Source organism: Polypterus senegalus, chromosome 9, assembly GCF_016835505.1.
Source record: "Polypterus senegalus isolate Bchr_013 chromosome 9, ASM1683550v1, whole genome shotgun sequence".
NCBI classification, from domain to species: domain Eukaryota; kingdom Metazoa; phylum Chordata; class Cladistia; order Polypteriformes; family Polypteridae; genus Polypterus; species Polypterus senegalus.
This window is the reverse complement of record NC_053162.1, coordinates 91,336,928-91,353,284: the sequence shown is the minus strand read 5'-3', so window position 1 is coordinate 91,353,284 and position 16,357 is coordinate 91,336,928.

Genomic DNA, 16,357 nt, shown 5'->3' with positions numbered 1-16,357 from the left:
TTCCTGAAAACATCAGAATTTTGTCACATGAAGGCATAAAATCAGGTTTAGTAATGTGAACATAGTGTTTGTCATTTTCTAAATTTTGCAAACTTTTTAGTTTAGTCTTTTGAACATCGCAATGTGACATTACAGTCAGCTATTTCACGACTCTGGGTGACAGAGGCAAAAAGTGTCACCTGTAGATTTGTACAGTTTTATAGTCTGTGGCACAAGGCCTTTGTCTCCAAATAGGTTTAAAAGCTTATAAAGGCTACACCTTTACCTGATGTAGCCAGGACCAGTAACAATCAAAACATGAGACATCAGCTCCATAGCTAGCTGTTTACTAGCTACATATATTTACATTTATTTCGGTACAGATAAACAGTTTTATAATACTAAGCCTTTATGGGTGTTATTTATATCCTTATAGGGCCATTACTGTCAGGTGTACATAGCACTGCAAAATTCTTACGTGCCTGTGCTAATGGACATGCGACATGTTGCTGCTCATCAGCCTCAGTAAGAATAGCCAGCTTACCTTGAACCTTGTGTCTTCCTTATATAACAAAATCTCAGGACATACAGTGCATTTAATGGCAAATATTTAGACACTAGCAGAATACCCGCGCTTCGCAGCGGAGAAGTAGTGTGTTAAAGAAGGTACGAAAAAGAAAAAGAAAAATTTTAAAAATAACGTAACATGGTTGTTAATGTAATTGTTTTGCCATTGATATGAGTGTTGTTCTCATATCTATCTATCTATCTATCTATCTATCTATCTATCTATCTATGTTGTTCTCATATCTATCTATATATATATATCTCTATCTATCTATATATATATATCTCTATCTATCTATCTATATATATATCTATCTATCTATATATATATATCTCTATCTATATATATATATATATATATATATATATATATATATATATATATATATAGCAAAATACCAGCTTGGCAGCGGAGAAGTAGTGTGTTAAAGAAGGAAAGAGAAAGAAAAGGAAACATTTTGAAAATAACGTAACATGATTGTCAATGTAATTGTTTTGTCACTGTTATGAGTGTCGCTGTGATATATATATATAGCAAAATACCCGCTTCAGCGATGTCATGTGTTTAAGAAGTTATGAAAAAGAAAAGGAAACATTTTAAAAATAATGTAACATGATTGTCAAAGTAATTGTTTTGTGTATTTGGTGGCAGCGTCACGAAGTTGTTTTAGGTAGCTGCATCAGAAAATGTACCACACGTCTGACACGCCTCCTTTTACTGTTTTCTCACAGCTTGGATTGCTGCTGTCATATATATACACACTCACACACACACACACACACATACATACATACATACATACATACATACATACATACACACACATATATATATACATATATAGACACATACATATCTTCATATCTACATATCTACATATACATATATATATATATATACATACATATCTACATCATATATACACACACATACATACATACACACACACAAATTATATATATGTGTGTATGCATGTATGTATGTACACACATACATATACTTGTGTGTATGTTTGTATGTGTCTATATGTGTGTGTATAGGTTTGGTCACTGAGTGCAAGGGAAAAATAATAAATTATAGTGTATAAGTTATTAAACAGTAAAACATTAACGTTTTAAGAAGTACAGGTACATTGAAATTACATTTTCTATGTGAACGTTCAAATTTGTGCCTCTGGTAATGTGCCTTACCGGCTAAATGTAATTAGTTTTGTGTCCTCTGCAGTGTTAAGAGAGAAAGGCTTTGGTTTGGGATAAAAGGAAAAAAGGTGTAAAGAAAGGAAAGTTGCCTTTTTCTTTTATATAGTATAGAGAGATGTGTTCGCTGACGTTATGATCGCCTTTTGGGGACAGTCGCGTGGGTCTTGTGTAGACTGGTGAGACGTCCCCGCCATTAATCGGCTGTGATGGCACTGTCAGTCCTCCACTCGTGTGCGTGTCTTCATAATTCGAGGTGAGGACCTGATAATCGTATACGTGCAAAAGAAAGTGTGAATCGCCTTAATATTATTTTGCCGTGGTGTAGAAAAGGGGTCCCGTGTTTGCACTTGTCTGGGCTATAGCGCAGGGGGAGGATGAAAAAAATTAAAAGTGCTCACTTTGACTTAAGGCAGAAGCGCAGTCAGCGTCTCAAAGGCTGGCACAGCTATGCACGCGCGCTGGCTGCTCGACTTTTGCTGGGCAGGAGACCCCTTTTGTACACACGTTCATGATATCAAAAGTCTCAGCGCTCTTTGGAGGTCATTCATATATATATATACTGTATAGCAAAATACCCGCGCCTCGCAGCGGAGAAGTAATGTGTTAAAGAAGTAATAAAAAAGAAAAGGAAACATTTTAATAATAACGTAACATGATTTACATTGTCATGAGTGTTGCTGTCATATATATGCCTGCCTAAATAAGTCACCATAGCTTTGCTCTTACTTTTTTACCGTTCATTTAATCACAGCTAGTGGCGGAAAAATTATAAAATGGAAGGAGGATGGCGTTACCAAAACAATTATTGATGGCTGAATCGATTATTCATAAAGCTTGAATTGGTGATCTGTTTTTCTGTGTTAACCTCATATTTTTTCATACTTCTTCTCAAACTAAGGTGGTGCGAGGGTAAAATGAATCGGGATGCGCTGATCAATATAATCGGTGTACCAGGAAATCATGCATTGACAAAAGCTCCCCTTTGCTTGTAATGCAAAGTGTGATTAAATGCATTATTTTTAGCGTTATGGAGCACATGCATGAAGCTTCTCAGCTGTGCTTGTGCTAAGAAAAGGAAAGATTCTAAAAATAACGTAACACGATTGTCAATGTGACCTTTTGTAAGTAGTGCCTGGAGGATTCAGTGTGGAGAAACTCTAGAGACAGCGTGTGTATTAACTTGTGGATTTTTCTGTGAGTATTTGGTGGCAGTCTGACGAAGTTGCTTCGGAAGACGGCGTTAGCCGCGGAGCTCAGCTCAGAGCGAAATGAGATGAATGGGAGGGGAGATGATGACGTGACTCCCCCACCCGCCTTAACTGTCAATCCCCCACAAACACAGTCTCGGAATTTGCATAAGCACACCCCTTCACCAGTAATTTTAACTTAGTTACAAAGTGATCAAAACTCTCGTTTTATATCCTGCGTCCTCTCATTAAACTTGTATCCCGCATTACCTGTGGGCATGTGAAACACCAGCGGTAGTCTGTCTATGAACTTAATTTAAACTTTAGGTTTACAACGTGCTTTCTTTCCGAGGTAGCAGCACTCATGAATATGGTAGTATATGTCACTCGCTCGCTTCTTATTGTTTCGCTGCCTTCTCAATTATATAATGCATGTTTTCTTAAGCGCTTTTTGGAGGTCTTCCTGGTTTTCTACGCACTGTGTTGACAGTCAGTTCACGTGATTACGTGGGAGGCGTGATGATGTCACACGAAACTCCGCCCCCCCACGTCTTTCCAGCTCAACTCTATTACAGTTAATGGAGAAAAATACCTTCCAGTTATGACCATTAGGCGTAGAATTTCGAAATGAAACCTGCCCAACTTTTGTAAGTAAGCTGTAAGGAATGAGCCTGCCAAATTTCAGCCTTCTATCTACACGGGAAGTTGGAGAATTAGTGATGAGTGAGTGAGTGAGTGAGTGAGTGAGTGAGTGAGTGAGTGAGTGAGTGAGTGAGGGCTTTGCCTTTTATTAGTATAGATAGAACAAAAATTGAAAATGAACTCTGGTTGTCTTTCAATGTGTAATTACAAATTTGTTTACAGTTCTATGCATTATCTCATATCTCAGTGTGTTATATGTACTATACGCTAAAGTTATTAATGAAGTGGCTAACTTCTGGAATAAATGTATGGGATTAGGTAAACTAATACAATTTGAACTTGCATTTCATTGCTCCAGGTTCATATGATACACATGGCTTGAAGTGGAGTGCATTCTTTGTTTTTTGCCACGTCGTCCTTTATCTGCAGACACTGTAACATTGTCTTCCTCCGCTTCCTTTTAGGCTCTTTGCCATGTATTTTGTGACTTCAAAGGAAAATGTTTGACTCTTTCTGGTACAAAGGTTTAGGCTTTGAAGTCCCCTTCTTGAAGTAATTCTGCTTCTTAGTGACACAGAGTTTTGAGGAATGGATATTAGAGCTAGTTCAGGGCATCTGGCTTCAACTCTGAATACATAGTAGCTTTCAGGTCCAAAGGAAGGCCTTTCTTGTTAGCAAGAACATGTGTCACCTTCTTGCTCTAAACAGAGAGATAACGCACAATGGCCTAATTTAAGGGAAGGTGTAACATATAGTGATTGTATGATATAGACATGACAAAAAGGGAACTGAGGCCTCTAAACAGACCATAAACGTAGGCCAGGTGAGATGAACTCAGCTCAGATGAGGCTCACCCAGTTCAGCTAACTCCTAACTATCAACATTAGGCTTCAGCCTCACCAGGCCCAAAACAGACATGACAGGAATTATTCTGTTATAGGCAATTGATCATTTCAGCATGTTGTTGGACACTCGTTGTTATTCACAAGCAGTGGTTATTATTGGTTTGTCCTCAGAGGTCACAACTGCAACGCAATAGTCCTCCAAGGCGACCTTTCCCGATCCGAGCTGTGGATATAAAAACTCTTTGGCTTGTTAAAAATCTTCTTGCTTCATTTTTTGTGTGTGCTACCATCCTTGACTTTGTTTCTTGCTCTTTGTTTTGATCTTGATGCTCAGTTTTCTTTGATCTCTGGTTTTGACCTGTTTTGATTTCATGTTCTTCTCCTGGAAACTGCAGATCTCATCTTCCCTGCAGATATAACAGTTAATTGAGGTCTACAAATACACTGAAAGATAAAGTGAATTTGGAAGAAAGATGAATGGATGGATGGATGCTCCAAAATCTCTCACAAGGGGGAAAAAGTGGGGAATCTGTCTTGTGACCTAAGAGAGAGAGAGAGGTTGGGATACAGCACCTTGCCATACTCATCACGTGATGAACCACCTCAGGATCCCAAATTAGGACCCAAGTGCAGCCGTGCAACGAGTGAAGCCTCAGCAACACACTAGTTTGAATGAAATAGAAAAGTGTGAAAGTTTTTTACAGTGGCTAGAACTCAGAAAAGTAGAAAGGAGTTACCAGAAAGCATCTTAAGACAAGCAAGTCTCAATGCACATATTGTCACACACATGCGATTGGGAGACAGCTAAAGGGCCTAAATGATAGCAATTCCATGCCAGACCAGGTGGCAGCGGGGTGCGCTGACCGTCTCTCTCAATCTCTTGCAGACCATCCACAGGAAATCCCATAGAGTACTGGTGCCACTGATGATGTCACTTCCAGTTCCATTGCCGATGATAACATCACTTCTGGTCCTGGCGATGTAACTTCTGGTTCCACCCAGATGATGTAATTTCCTTGACTGGCCTTTAATGCCGCCATCTTGTCTCAATAATTTCAGTTTTGTTTTGGACTCGAATCTGTGAACATCTCTGTTCAATTTAATCTCATTTTGCATATACAATATACAGAGGGCTGCCCCAAACCTCCATGATGTCTAAGACTCATTCTTTCGATAATATTCAGAAATTGTTATCCAAAAGCAGTAGCAAAATGATCAAAGAAATAGCAATGAGTAAGAAATGACAATACTCACAAACACCCCCAATGTCATCAATGAAAACACTGCTGAGGCCTTACCCCTGGCAACAACAACACTTCTGCACATTTAAAGAGACTGCACATAATTTCAAATAAAACATAAAAATATGAAAAATAATTCAAAAACAATTGATTACAAGCCAGGGACAAAAACACTGGCCGAAACACAACAGATTGGATTACGATCCCTTCCAGTTACAAAACTAGCTTTTACTTACAGGCGCATTATTTTGTTCATCTGAGTGAAAAGGCTTCAGCATCTGATTAAAGCTTGCAAATAAATTTCCTCTTTTGGGCCTTTCTACTTGAAGGAATTTCTTGAGATATATCAACTGCCCCTGTTAGGTTATCACCCATTGTTATCAAATCAAACTCAGAAACCAAGCTGACCGAATGCTGGTAGAGCCTAAAGATAATTTAATAACCCAAAAGGAATGCAAGTGTAGGCGAGGCGACTTCTTTATTAAAGAGTTCAGGAAGTCATGTAGTTGAAGCAGAAACCTTAACAACCATTAATTAGATTAGAGAAATCAGCCAGTCAGTCAGTATCCAACCCGCTATATCCTAACACAGGGTCACGCGGGTCTGCTGGAGCCAATCCTAGCCAACACAGGCACAAAGCAGGAACAAATCCCTGGGCAGGATGCCAGCCCACAGCAGGGCACACACACACACCAGGCACACACTAGGGGCAATTTAAGATCGCCAATGTACCTAACCTTCATGTCTTTGGACAGTGGGAGGAAACCAGAGCACCTGGAGGAAAGCCACGCAGACACGGGAAGAACATGCAAACTCCACGCAGGTAGGACCCAGGAAGCGAACCCAGGTCTCCTTACTGCGAGGCATCAGTGCTACCCACTGCGACACTGTGCTGCCCATGAGAGAAATCATTCATGACTAAATCTGTTTCTATTCACAGACAGCCCTATTGCTTATAATCTTCATGAACATAATGAAGTAGCTTGGGTCAACAGATTAATAAGAAAATAATTAAAGTTCTGGGTTGTGAGCCCTGTAGATGGCTTGCAGGTTTCAGTGAATTTGAATGATAAACATTGTAGGATGAGAAGAAAATTGAGTTTACTGAAAGTGGGAAGATCAAGAGTACAGAATTCTGTTCTGGAGCTGTGTCTTCCTCAAAACAGGTAAATATGGTTTGTGCCTGCATAAGTAAAGAGTTTATAAGTTTAATCAGATTATCATGTGAACAGAGTACAGAGAAATTCTTACTCAAACATGCTAATCAAGATGCAACATGGTTATCTTGATATACTTGAGTTTCCTACAGCTTTAAACTTCTCAAATCAAAGGACAAATTACTTAGAAGTGAAAGCTCATGTTTTTTAAATTATCTCTTTTATTTCGGCCACAGGCTTGCATTTTACTTTTGTCCCAAATCAGAAGTAAAATTTTCACTTTTTTCTTTATTGATTTGTTTTTCTCAAACTACTTCAAAAATTTTATTAATGAATGTTCTTTTGCGAATGTCACACCATGACTACCCCATGTTGTCAGACCTGAGAGCCTCAGAAGCATTTTATAGGTTTGTGCCAGAGAAATACGGTAAAGGAGTAAAGTGTCACACTGCTGCTAACAATTGTTCCTTCTGTTTACTGTATTTAGAATAGAGGACGAGAAAACCTTGAGGACCAATGAAGTCTAGTTGTGCACATGCAAAACCACGTACCTTTTGATGCTGACAATATATAATTCAGAAGTCAGCCATAAGTTGCTGTTCAGACATGGACCATCTTCCGAGGAGAACGGACCCTCACACTTCTGACGATTCCTTTTTTCTGGAGATAGCATCTGCCAAGCACTTAATTCTAATGCATAAATGAATACATAGTCTAATATTTTAAAATTAACTAAACTGCGCCAGAATTCAAAATGATGTCACCATATTTAAAGGTTATTTTCAATTGACTGCTTTAATGGGGACTTGTGGCATATGTGTTACACAGCTGATAAAGGAAAGACTATGCATGATGTTCTTCCAACTGTATTTTTATGGGTTCATTAGGAGGCAGCAACTTTAAATTTTAAATTATGCCTCTGCCTGCTAACCTGAAGATATCTACCTAATGTTCCTAACCTTTAAGATGAGAATAAAATATATATGTGTGTGTGTGGTTGGGAGCAAAAATAAAATCTATCTATCTATCTATCTATCTATCTATCTATCTATCTATCTATCTATCTATCTATCTATCTATCTATCTATCTATCTATCTATCTATCTATCTATGTAAATACTGTAATGAAGAGAAGCAACAATAACATGAATGAATAGCTAGTAAATGTCGCCATCTAGTGCTCAGGAGACAAAATCAGAAAAAGTAGAAATGCTCATTTTTCTTAATGCCACACTTTCCATTAACATGCTAACAGCACTGGAAACACTTATAAACACAAGTAAATAGAAAAATTTAAGATACAAAACTGCATGCAATAGTCCAAAAACTCCAGTCTTTTTTTTTTTTTTATTAATTTTATTACAATCCATACAAAGCAATCAAGTTTTTACAAAAAGAAAAATTCAGTTAAGAACAGATCGATCCCCACCCCTGAGAGAGAGAGCAAGCCAAACGGCGTGAAATTTAAGACCTGTAAACATACCTAAATTAATAAATTCTCTATGCTTCATGAACTTATTTTAAAATATTACTGATTAGATCCTGCCATGTTTTGAAAAAAGTCTGCACAGATCCTCTAACTGAGTATTTGATTTTTTCCAATTTCAAATAATATAACACATCGGTTTCCCACTGACTTAAAAGAGGAGAGTTTGGGTTCTTCCAGTTTATCAGAATAAGTCTGCGTGCCAACAGTGTAGTGAATGCAATCACAATTTGTTTGTCCTTCTCCACTTTAAGCCCCTCTAGAAGAACCCCAAACACAGCTGTTAATGGGTTAGGAGGGATTGTGAGTCCAAGGCTGTCTGAAAGGTAATTAAAAATTTTTGGCCAGAATAATGTTAATTTGGTGCAGGCCCAGAACATATGACCTAGTGAGGCTGGGACTTGGTTGCAACGTTCGCAGGTTGGATCATGCCCTGGAAACATTTTGGAAAGTTTTAGTCGAGACAGATGTGCTCGATATATAATTTTGAGTTATATAATTGTATGCTTTGCGCATATGGAGCACGAGTGAATTCTCTGCATTGCTACTTTCCACTCCTTTTCTGATATATTAATTGAGAGATCTTTTTCCCAGTGTCCTCTTGGATCTTTGAAAAGGAGGGATTGTAAAATGATTTTATATATTGCAGAGATGGTGTCTAAGTCCTTGAGATTGAGCAATATTTTTTCCAGCATGGATGAGGGTGCAAGATGAGGAAAACCTGGAAGGTTCTGCTTAACAAAGTTCCTGATTTGAAGATAGTGAAAGAAATTTGTAGCTGGAATGTTAAATTTGGAATGTAATTGTTCATAGGATGCAAAGACATTGTCTATATAAAGATCTCTAAACAAGTTAATTCCAAATTTTTTCCAGATATTAAAAACTGCATATGTTTGTGAAGGTTGAAAGAGGTGGTTCTTTTGCAGGGGTTCCACAGATAGAAGCTTCTCCGTCTTAAAATGCTTTCTACATTGATTCCAGATTTTAAGTGAGTGGAGCACAATTGGGTTATTAGTGTATTGTCGATAACGTGTGTTTATTGGAGCACAGAGCAAGGAATACAAAGAAGTACTACAGGATTTTACTTCTATTGCGGTCCAAGCCTGTGTATGTTCTTCTATTTGTGTCCAGGTTCTTATCGCCTGTATATTTGCGCCCAGTAATAAAACTGGAAGTTAGGTAGAGCCATGCCGCCTTCTGCCTTTTGTCTTTGTAGGGTCGCTCTTTTGATGCGTGGATGTTTTGAATTCTAAATAAATGAGGTTATTGTTGAATCTAATTGCTTAAAGAATGATTTATTAATGTATATTGGGATGTTTTGAAATAAAAAAGGAGCTTAGGAAGAATATTCATCTTAACAGTGTTAATTCTTCCAATTAGAGTGAGATGAAGAGTTGACCATCTATGCAAGTCTTGTTTAATTTTTTCCATGCAGACGGCAAAATTTTGTTGATATAGAGCTTTATGTTTACTTGTGATGTTTACCCCAAGGTATTTAAACTGTTCTTAAATGATAAAAGGTAGGGTATCTAATCTAATATTATATGCTTGGGAATTCACTGGAAAGAGTACACTTTTATTCAGATTAATTCTGAGACCAGAGATCTTTTGAAATTCTGTGAGTGCTGCTAAGACTGCAGGCACAGAATTTTCTGGGTCCGAAATATACAGCACCATATCATCTGCATATAATGAGATTTTCTGTTCCAGTCCTTCTCTGCTAATCCCCTTTATCTGATCAGTATTTCGACAATGTATTGCCAGTGGTTCAATGGCAATCGCAAACAGCAGCGGTGACAAGGGGCATCCTTGTCTAGTGCCACGTTCTAGTTTAACTCTTTCAGGGCTGGTGTCGACTTTTGTCAAAAGGAGGAGTTGACGATGGTAATTAAAATTTAAACTGCGACAAAACCAACCGTTATGTTTTAGTTGGAGTCTCGCTGCTAGTAGGAAAGTTAGCTCCTTTGGTTTTGACCGAGATTTCCTGCACTCCCATGAGTAGCAAGGCACAAACAACAGTAAAAATGGCCCTGACACCTGGCGAGAGATCAAAGCGGATGTGTAAAGCAGAATACTCCAGGGATGACGTCTTGCCCATTCTCTCTGAACTGGACTATGACTTGTTGGACTCCGATTTTGATACAAGCAATCGAAGATGAATGTGAGGTTCCAGCTTCAGCTGACTGGTCCCCAGCTATTTGTGCTACTGAACAGGTTCAAGTAGCTGACACACCTATGGCACTGTTCACCTGGGAGGACTGCCACTTAACATTGATAAGATGCAATGTACTGCGAAAGTGACCGCTGCTGCTGCCCCAGCCACACAAAGACAGCCTGGCATCAAGCCTGCTGCACATTCTTGGCAAACTGGCAGCCACATCATGTAGCAACAGATGTTTTCTGTTCATTTCTGTGTGAAGCCATTGCCTTTCAGAAAACTGTTTTTTGGAAAAAATATTCAGCCCTCAAAGAGTTAAAGTAGTCTGAGCAAATGTTATTGATGCAAACTGAAGCTTCTGGGTTAGTATACAGTAATTTAATCCATGCACAAATGTTCGGGCCAAACCCAAACTTCTCCAATGTAGTAAAAAAGAATTTCCATTCAATCATGTCGAATGCTTTTTCTGCATCCAATGATAATAATATTTCTGGGGTGTTTGATTTAGTTGGTGAGTATATTACATTAAACAGGTGTTGAAAATTTGAAGATAAGTGTCGGCCCCTAATAAATCCAGTTTGGTCTTGTGATATTACCAAGGGGAGCACTTTCTCCATCCTTCTGGCTATGATTTTAGAGAGTATTTTAATGTCGTTATTCAGAAGTAAAATTGGTCTGTATGATGCACATTGTAATAAGTCCTTATTTTGATTTGGAAAGACAGTGATTAGTGCTTGGCGAAAGGTTTGTGGAAGAGATTGGTTATCTCTGGCTTCTGTAAATGTTGCTAATAGGAGGGGAGCTAGCTGAGCGGAGAATTTCTTGTAAAACTCTGCAGGGTAGCCATCAGGGCCTGCTGCTTTTCCACCTTGGAGTGACTTTATAGCATCTAGTAATTCTGATAATGCCAGAGGTTTATCAAGTTCCTCCACACTAAAAGCGTCTATTTGTGGTATCTGTAATGTATCCAGAAATGCATTAGATTGTATATTGTCTTCTTTAAACTCAGTAGTATATAGGGATTTATAGTAGTCTCTGAAAGTGTGCATTATATTTTTGTGTTCATGATTTTATCTCCATTCGTGTTAGTGATTACGAGATTGCGTTGCACTTCTTGCTTGTGAATTTGTTGAGCTAAAAGCTTATTAGCTTTCTCTCCATGTTCATAGTAATGATGTCTGGATTTGTAAATTAGTTGTTCAGTTTCTTTAGTTGTCAAGAGGTTTAATTCTGAATGTAGAGCCTGCCTCCTCTATGTAGAGTCTGCTTGGTAGTCTGGCATGTTCTTCATCTATTTTAGTAATTTCGCTTTTTATCTCTGCTACTTTCTTGCTTCGGATTTATTTCTGTGGGAAAGATATGAGATAATCTGTCCTCTTAAGAAGGCCTTAAGAGTTTCCCAGAGTATTCCTGCAGAGATCTCAGGGGATGTATTTGTCTCTAGAAAGAATTTGATTTGTTTGGATATAAATTCAGTACAATTCTCGTCAGCTAATAGAAGCGGGTTGAGGCCATCTGCGGGGTGAGTGTATGGGGCTTAGTAATTTCAGCTCCAAGATCATAGGTGCATGGTCCGAAATAACAATAGCATCGTATTTACAAGATTTAATCTTAGGCAAGAAGTTATTGTCTATAAAGAAGTAATCAATCCTTGAGTAGCAATGATGTACTGGTGAGTAGAAAGAATATGTTCTTGAATTTGGGTTTAAAAACCTCCAGGGATCTGATAAGTTGTGATCAGTTATAAACTTTGTAATTATCTTTGCAGTGTTAGATGCCGTTCCCCCTGTGGAGGAAGTCCTATCTAAAAGTGGATTTAAACACAATTAAAGTCCCCAGCCATTATAACTTTATGAGTGTTCAGATTGGGAATGGATGCAAATAAATTTTGTATAAATTCCTTATCATCAACATTAGGTGCATAAACATTTATCAAAATCATTTTACAGTTAGATAAGTCTCCCATGACCATTACATATCTCCCTTCAGGATCCAATACTACATCTGATGCTACAAATGGTACTGTTCTATGTATGAGAATTCCCACACCTCTAGTTTTCTTTGTAAAACTAGAATGGAACATTTGGCCAGTCCAGTCTTTTGCAGCGGAACTGATCCTTGCTTAGTAAGTGGGTTTCCTGTAAAAATACTATTTTAGCATTTAGACCTGTTAGGTGAGAAAGTACTTTCTTTCTCTTTAATTCGTGATTCAGGCCTTTAACATTCCAGCTTACGAAGTTAACTGTCCCATCATGGAGACACTGATTCTGAGTTTTTGATGTCATTTTATAGTCTTAACTGGAAGTGAGACAGTTTTGGTCTTAATTTCCTATTTCCCCAGAGTTGTTGCCATGCAGCTTATTATTACGTTGATAGTTATAATTATAAAGATTGAGATGATAGATTAGGTATAGATCAAGCCTGCTCTCTTTCTCTCCCCCGCTTAACCCCCCACCCTCACTTTTTGCCTCCCCAAGTGAGGCTAAAGCCCACTTCACACAGTCCCAGTCCTCTGACATACCCAGAGACAGAGCACGTCCAAAGCACAACCAGCCCCCATGCAGTGGCGCTTTATGGTTAAAAGATAGAGATATCTGTTACCAATATAGTCTTTAAAAAAGAAAAAAAAAAAAAAAATTTTGCACTTAAAATATATATATAGTCTTCAGCAATTTTAGTGCATTAAGATGATACACCCAGATAATAAACCCGGGAGATGGTGTTAAAGATGTGTCCAAAATAAGCATAACAAGTCTTAATGCAGTAATAGCAATAAAAGTAAACCAAGGGTATGATATTGAACAGTCTCATTTCCAGTCTTTACAGGTTCCTCAGACAGTCAGCCAGTGTGACTTTGTGCTTTACGTCAAGCCCAGCTGTCTTTTGTTGAGGCTTCAGTCCTTAATTTTCCTGAAACACAACGACGCTCTAATGGTAGGTGCTAATAGTGATGTTAATGTGCCCTACACCCTTTGAATAGCCTTCAAAAGGCTATCATCAGCAAAGCATTGACAGAGGGGGCAACAATCCTGACATCCAAGAATGGAAATGAACATCTGATTTAGTAAAATGTGGATCATAATGATTTACACAATTACAGCTTTCATTTAAGAGCTGAAACCAACAGGACATCCTATATACCTGTATATCAACAAGCACATCATTCCACAGTCCACAGACCCTGACTCCTATAGTAATTTTATTAAACCTGGACATTTTAAGAACCTTGTCAATGTTTTGTAAACACTTGAATGCAAGTGTTATAAATGTACCTAAGGTAAAGGAAGAAGAGGCCAATCGCGACTTTTAAAAATAGCCTGTAAACCTAAATTGAAACTGATGCAAGGATTTAAGAGCTAGAGTTATAAAGTCATGATACTTACTGTCATTCAGCCTTTCATCCATCATCTGTACCTCCAGTGTGAATTAACTGTAAAGAATCAGCTGAACAACGTACACAGTCTGATAGTATTGCCAGTCCAGCACTCAATTCTGTCTGATGCTAACATATGAATTACTTTCTTAAACAGTCCCATTTTGTTTTTCTTGTAAGTGCCACCAAAACGGGTTCATAGTTTTAGAGGGTGGCATCGGATTCTTCCTACCTAAAATGGATTCATAGGTTGAATTCAGGTTACAAACATTCTTCTTTTCTTTTGAATTACGGTCTTCTTTTTACGTGCTTGCTCAGTTTATATGTAAATGGTCGTTTTTGTTTTTTTTTTTAATATTGACTAATAATTTGTTTTTTTCCTCTGGTTTCCACATAAAGTCGGCAGAGTAACGACAAGATTCACAATCAGATAGATCACATGTTGATTTACAGAAGACATTTGAGAAATGTATTAGATGTGAGAGCATACACCAGGGCAGACTGTGAGAGAGACCATAACGTGGTGATAGCCAAAGTAAGGCAGTGACTTGCAAAAGTAACACAAAAAGGAGGACAAAAACAGAACCAATTTATTGGGGAAAAGCTCAAAAGAGATGTTTGTGTTAATGAGGTTTTTAACTGCCTTAATGTTATGTTTACCAATGAAAAAAAACAAGACAAAAATGTTGATTTTTTTTCAGCAAACAATTAGTTGCTATATGTAACATATGTAACAGTATTGAGGGGGTCCGGTTTGGTGGGCTCAGGATTGGGTCACTGCTTTTTGCAGTTGATGTTGTCCTGTTTGCTTCATCAGGCCATAATCTTCAGCTCTCTCTGGATCGTTTCGCAGCTGAGTGTGAAGCGCCTGGGATGGGAATCAGCACCTCCAAATCCGACACCATGGTCCCCAGCCGGAAAAGGGTGGAGTGCCCTCTCAGGGCAGGGGGCGAGATCCTGCCCCAAGTGGAAGAGTTCCAGTATATCGGGGTCTTATTCACAAGTGACGGAGGAATGGAGCGTAAGATCGTCCGCAATGATGCAGGCTCTGCATCGGTTTGTCGTGTTGAAAAATGAGCGGAGCCGTAAAACAAACCTCTTAATTTACCAGTCGATCTACATTCCTACCATCACCTATGGTCATGAGCTATGGGTAGTGACCGAAAGAATGAGATCGCGAATACAAGCGGCTGAAATGAGTTTCCTCCGCAGGGTGTCTGGGCTTTCCCTTAAAGATAGGGTGAGAAGCTCAGTCATCCGGGAGGGGCTCAGAGTAAAGCCACTGCTCCTCTGCATCGAGAGGAGTCAGATGAGGTGGCTCGGGCATCTGATCAGGATGCCTCCAGATGAGGTGTTCCGGGCACGACTAACCGGGAGGAGACCCCGGGGAAGACCGAGGACACGCTGTGGGGACTGTATGTCCCGGCTGGCCTGGCAATGCCTCGGAGTTCCCCCGGAAGCGCTAGAAGAAGTAGCCGGGGGGAGGGAAGTCTGGGCATCTCTACTCAAGTTGCTGCCCCTGCGACCCAATCTTGGATAAGCGGAAGAGGATGGATGGATGTAACATCCATCCATTATCAAACACGCTATATCCTAACAACAGGGTCATGGGGGTCTGCTGGAGCCAATCCCAGCCAACACAGGGCGAAAGGCAGGAAACAAACCCCGGGCAGGGTGCCAGCCCACCACAGGGCACACATACCCACACACCAAGCACACACTAGGGACAATTTAAAATCGCCAATGCATAGATAGATAGATAGATAGATAGATAGATAGATAGATAGATAGATAGATAGATAGATAGATAGATAGATAGATAGATTATTAATTCCAAGGGGAAATTCACATACTCCAGCAGCAACATACTGATAAAAAACAATATTAAAAAAAAGAGTGATAAAAATGCAGGTATAACAAACAATAACTTTGTATAACGTCAATCCCCCTGGGTGGAATCGAAGAGTCGCATGCTGTGGGGGAGGAACGACCTCCTCAGTCTGTCAGTGGAGCAGGACAGTGACAGCAGTCTGTCACTGAAGCTGTTCCTCTGTCTGGAGATGATACTGTTTAGTGGATACAGTGGATTCTCCATGACTGACTGTGGGAGGAAACCCACACAGACACGGGGAGAACATGCAAACTCCATGCAGGGAGGACCCGGGAAGCGAACCCAGGTCTCCTAACTGCGAGGCCACTGCACCACCGTATATGTAACAGAAACATGTAAATACCAAAATGTCCATATAAATACAGTAGGAAAGGTATATCTAGCGTCCAGTGCTGTATTAATGTAGATTTAGTACAGGTCCTCCATGTGATATGTTTTGAAACAGTCACCAATGCACTGCCCAACGTCACAATCAGACAGCAGAAGCATTTTTTTTTTTTTTTGCACACTTTCCTTATATTTTTTTTTTGTCTCTTGTGCATGAGACAGTAGAATGTCAATGATTGATCTGCATGATCAACATGCTTATTGTGTTAAGATATTCTACAAAACCGCAAGGCTTAATGACTTT